The sequence below is a fragment of the Biomphalaria glabrata genome, chromosome 15 (assembly GCF_947242115.1).
Source record: "Biomphalaria glabrata chromosome 15, xgBioGlab47.1, whole genome shotgun sequence".
Taxonomy (NCBI): Eukaryota; Metazoa; Mollusca; class Gastropoda; family Planorbidae; genus Biomphalaria; species Biomphalaria glabrata.
In genome coordinates, this window is record NC_074725.1 from 23,721,868 (window position 1) to 23,727,867 (window position 6,000).

Below are 6,000 nucleotides of genomic sequence, written 5' to 3' on the forward strand. Positions count from 1 at the left end.
ACAGTCTAAATAAGACTAAATACAACCCAGATCTACATAATTAAAATACGAGTTCTAGTCTAGATATAGTAGATTCTATATCAAAATTCTATATAGATCTAGGCTTAGATCTAGTTCGAGACCTAGACTTAGATCTTGAATCTAGATTTAGATCTAAAACTAGGTCTAGATCTAGCTAGATCTAGTCTAGTTTGTACGACAAATGACAATGGAGATATTAATTTTTATTTGCGAGGGGAAAGTCTTGTCATGTCATTTGTACACAATTGTAGCTTAAAGTAGGTCAAGAATTTTTTTTTCGTGTAGCTAATTTAATTTTGTAAGAAGAATAAATCCTTTTTAGTTTTTTTTATTACAATGTAACATGTTATTAATTTTTATGGATAAGGTTAATAATTATTATTTTAACAAATATAAGTGTACGCTAAATGAGTATATGGAGATGCTATGGCTGAGGGGTAAAGCACTTTGAACTGGAAGTCCCGTGTTCGAATCCTGGTGAAGACTCTAGGTGGACCACTTGGGGGCCGATTTTGAGTTTGTGTTTCACACAAACTGTCTTTGTAACCTTGTTTTTTTTTTTCTAAAACCAGGTCATGACATGTCATCACATGATACTCTATTTTGTTAAAATAATCCCTAAGCATTTGGTTTTTTTGGGGGGACAAAATAAGTCTCCTTGCACCCTCCCCCCAACCTTTCAGAGCACCCAACTACAAGCTCTACGTGTCTACCATCTTCAAGACTTATACACCCAGCAGTTGGTTTCAGAGAAAGACTTGTTGACCTGAGTTTCTAGGAATCAACTCACCAGGTGTGGGTAACTTCCGTGTTCAAGTGCTAATCCTGCATTGAGGACCCCACCCAAAGTTTCTGACATGGTTCTGGTGTTTTGCAGAAGAGGAACTCGAATAGTATAAATGGGGCCTACATTCCTGGTCCACCTGAAAACTTTGCTACAATTTCCCGCCTCACCCCCCCTTGACCTTTGTTTCTTTCCTTAAACTTCTAGAATATATATATATATATATTATACCTGTGTGTATTTCAGTTGGAAATTCATTCAAAGCTTTAACACAGGAGGCAGGGTTAACGAGAGACGGACAGGCAAAAGCCACGCCTACCTTTAATTGACAGAATGTTTTGTAAACTATCTGGGCGATAAATTATCGGAAACAAAATTATTATTTTTATTATTATTATGTTAGAAATGAACGAGTAGTCATTCTCTGGCGCTGCCAGGGTCGAGTTTCGCTAAAGAGAAACAAAATTCATCGTAGTCCCTTTAGCAGTTTCCACTGAGGAATTTTCTGGTGATGTGGCAGGTCTGCAGCAGTACCGCCTTCTGACAGGCAACGAAGATGTTCCTAGGAATGTTAAGGGCCTTGAAGGTGTCTGTGAGGTCAGTTGTTATTATCCCCTCGGTTGATATAACAATGGGGTATATTGTTATTTTGGACAATTTCCATAGACGCCTAATCTCCAAGCCTAGGTTCCCATATTTTCTTTGTTTTTCTATCTCAGTTTTTCTTAAATTATGAGACAGTGGTACGGCGATATCGATAATGGTAGCGGTTTTTTCTTTTTTATCGATGAACAGCAGATCCGGGCGATTGAAATCTACCGTTTTGTCGGTCAGAATAGGCCTATCCCAGTACAGCAGATGTTCAGTAGACTCGAGAACCTCTTGCGGAGAGTATTTATAATAAGGGGGAGTGTCCTTACCGATCAATTTGTACGTCAAAGCCAGGTGTTGGTGTATTAACTTTGCAACTTGGTTATGGCGACCTAGGTAGGCTGATTCTGATAGGGCTGGACATCCTGCCATAATGTGTTCAATCGACTCGCCCACATTTCCACATTTTCGGCATTTGTCGACAACATTGAGTTTCAGGATATGCTTCTCGTAATTTTTTGTCCTGATTACTCTGTCCTGTATTGCTGTAACAAAGCCTTCTGTTTCAGGGTAGAGATGACCTGCTTTGAGCCATGTTAAGGAAGCAGCCTTGTCGATGTTGTCCCCATGTAATGAAGCCGGAAATTTTCCGTGGAGTGTTTTTTCTTCCCATTGGCGAATCTCATGCCCTACGTCGTCCAAACCGATATTGACATCAGCATTGTGTAGGTTCAGAGGGGTTGCATCGGAGTCGTATTTCCGTAGGAAGGAAACTAATTTATTGCTGGAGGCGAGCAGTTTTGATCGTATTTTTAAAACTTGCATCTTACACAATTTGAAGATGTTCTGCAATCCACGACCCCCATCCTTCCTGGGCAGGTATAACCTTATGGTGGAGGACTTGGGGTGTAGACATCGAAACTTGGTTAGTAATTTTCTAGTGAGTCTGTCAATGTCATGTAGGTCGGTGTCAGTCCATTTGATCACACCGAACGTGTAAAGGAGCACAGGGACGGCCCAGCTGTTAATTGCAGTGATGAGATTACTGCCAGACAGTTTGGTGTTGAGGATTTTATTAACTCTTTGCCTATATTTGCCAAGAAAGTCCTCTTTTTATTATTATTATTATTATTATTATTATTATTATTATTATTATTATTATTATTATTATTATTGACTTTTAAAGCTTGTTGATATGATTATTATTTTTTAATGTTTTTTTTCTTTAAACTTCTAAATGGAAGCCCTCCATGAACTGAAAATGTTCAGATTCCTGTAGCATGATGGAAATGTAGGCATTAGAATAGTGTTCCACCATTGAGAGTTTGAGACGATGTCTCTTCTCCAATCTCTGATGAAAATGTTCAGCTAATATTATTTAATGATGTCAGTCATAATTATAGACACACATCAAGGAAGTATCTGATAGACCTTCTAGTCTTACATTTATACATTTATTATCTCTTAATAAACTCAGACACATGTTTCCTAATTTATAAAAATAGATCTAGACTTTTGTTGTTGTTTTTATTTTTGGGTGTGAGAAATATGGGCCTACAGAAAAGGAAAAAAAAAAGGTTTATTAAACATCACTTTTGTTTTATTATTAAACTCTGGTTGATGTCTTGTAATTTTAGTATAGTGTATAGTGTAGAGATAGAGGCGAACCCGAAGTCACGAAAAAAAGCATATCACGAATTGAAAGTTATATTTTGTTCTATTTTCATTATAAACTATACAATTGCATCAAAGAGCGAATTTGAGTAAATTGACTCTAAGATCTCTGTTGTTGCTTTTTGCTTTTGTATTTAACTTCGATGTTAATGAACTCTAAACGTAACAGATTCTACAATAGTTTTCTTTTTATAGTAAGAAATTAAAAAAAAACATTTTTAGGTATGACGCATATGTATACTATAAAATTAAATAATCTATATTTAAAGCAAAAACAACACCGCTTAATCCAACACAATGTAAATCTATTGACTAAGCCAATGACATCGAGACAAAGACCTCGGATCAGCAAGAGTACGTCAGAACTTTCAACACGTCTAGAGACTCACTAATTAGTGTTTCTATCTTCTTTCAGAATTTAAAAAGTACATGTTGAAAGTTGAACAAGACAAGTACAAATAAAACAATGACTATATAATATGTTAGATAATATATAAACACAATAAAGACATGCCAAAAATATCAAAAAAGCATACACCAATAAACTGATGTATTTATGAGATGAAGTGAGGGCTTAAAGTGAAGCCTTCACAGCGCAGTTACACGATGACTAAGGAATGAAATATTTGGGGATAAAATGACCCGGGATGCAATGAATATGAACCAAGAACCTATGATGCAAGGTAATAGTTTAAACCATGCCGATATGAACCAAGAATGTAGTGATCTTATGATGCAAGCTAATTGTTTAAACCATGACGATATGAACCAAGAATGTAGTGATCTTATGATGCAAGCTAATTGTTTAAACCATGATGATATGAACCAAGAATGTAGTGATCTTATGATGCAAGCTAATTGTTTAAACCATGACGATATGAACCAAGAATGTAGTGATCTTATGATGCAAGCTAATAGTTTAAACCATGACGATATGAACCAAGAATGTAGTGATCTTATGATGCAAGCTAATTGTTTAAACCATGACGATATGAACCAAGAATGTAGTGATCTTATGATGCAAGCTAATTGTTTAAACCATGACGGTATGAACATAGATAACGTGCATTGTCTAGTCTCTTTGAACTTTAGTGTTAGATCTCTATAGTATACAATAATTGACATTAACATGAAACACAAATCAATACTTAGTCAATTATTTTATTGAAAATGTGTATTATAAAATGGTTGTAAAAGATGCAATATAGACAACTTAGTTATCTTGATGTCTTGTTTATATCCTTTCAAAATCTACTCAGTATAGTTTGTAGTTTTTATACAATGACTAATTGCTAAATTGTAATATACTTTTAAAAAAACATTTTAAAAATTCTACTAAAAATTAGAAATATTAATCCAATAATATATCAAACACAGTATATAATTTTTTTTATCTTAGATCATATTAAAGTATAATACAGAGCTTGTAAATAATTCTTATATAAATATAATATCATGTAGTACTACACTATTACAGTCTTTACCTTCTGCTTAGAAACAAAAATTATTTTAATTAAATGTGTTCATGGTGATACAGCATTGAGATTGATTTTTTAAATTCGACAGGATTACGTAAGAAGGAATACATTCTTAAATAAGTATTCATGAAATTAATATATCGAATTGTCTTTTTAATTAACAAGTACTACCAACCCGATGATATATTCCAAGAAATTGTTATTGGAGACTTTAATCTAAATTGGAAAAACTATCAACAGCTAACTTTGTTTGTTGTCAGAGTACTGTTGATAAGCTTTTTTACCCAAAGCCTATAATTCGTGTATATTTTTAGCAGAATTAAATTAAGATCTTCAGTTTGTAGCTTCATTATTTGGCTATTTACCTAAGGTCCTGCTTAATGATGTCATTAATGATGTTCTAAAAGTAGTCTAAACAAAATAAACTTACATTATTTTAAAAATAGTTATTTCTTTGTGTTCTGTCTTCACTCCCTGACTCGGCTACAGTGTTCTTTATCAGAAAACGGGAAAAAAATGAATCTGCTAAAGGCATATGATGTTTCGCTCTTTGGGTCTATGAAAAGCGCGAAATAATAATTTTATGCTTTATGTTTAATAAAAAAAAAATACTATACTTAACAATTGTAATTTTAATGTTCATGATATATTTCCTTAATGTTCAAAACACCAGGCGATTGGGATGGACTCTGAATAAGCAATTTAATAATGTCAAGGCAATACTGGAACTTTAAATTGACCCTCCGCAGACAAAAGTTTTGTCAATGTGGCTCAACAAAAATGGCAAAGATGGATTTTAGGAGTCAGTTCTAGAGATCGGCTCTCAAATCAAGGAAATCCTATGCAGAACTGGGAGTCGAACATTTAATGAGGTTGTGACCGAGCGTCGCATGAGTTTTGCGGGACACGTTTTCAGACAAAATGAACTACCCATACCATGAGACCCATACCATGAGACCCATACCAATAGACCCATACCAATAGACCCATACCAAGAGACCCATACCATGAGACCCATACCAATAGACCCATACCATGAGACCCATACCAATAGACCCATACCAATAGACCCATACCATGAGACCCATACCAATAGACCCATACCATGAGACCCATACCAATAGACCCATACCATGAGACCCATACCATGAGACCCATACCAATAGACCCATACCATGAGACCCATACCAATAGACCCATACCAAGAGACCCATACCAATAGACCCATACCAATAGACCCATACCATGAGACCCATACCAAGAGTTGCGATGACATGGAAGCCAATACGAGGAAAGTGCAAACAGGGACGTCCTCGTATAACTTGGCGCCACACCTTCATGGAGAACCTCAGAGCAGTGGACACCAGGTGGGAAAAGGCTTTAGACTTTGCCAGTGACATATCTTTGTGGAGACAGCCCAATGCTCCGAACGGGAGGATCTAAGTCTAAGTG

At 35.4% G+C, this 6,000-nt stretch overlaps 1 long non-coding RNA gene across 1 annotated transcript in view; it reads left to right on the forward strand.

Annotated features, from left to right (window-relative positions):
• The window catches only part of LOC106059190 (uncharacterized), a 28,338-nt gene extending 23,347 nt beyond the window's left edge, over positions 1–4,991 (forward strand). Inside the window, exon 12 of the long non-coding RNA XR_008774985.1 lies at positions 3,486–4,991. This is a non-coding gene — a long non-coding RNA (uncharacterized LOC106059190). The remainder of the gene's footprint in view (positions 1–3,485) is intronic.
• Positions 4,992–6,000: the final 1,009 nt, after the last annotated feature.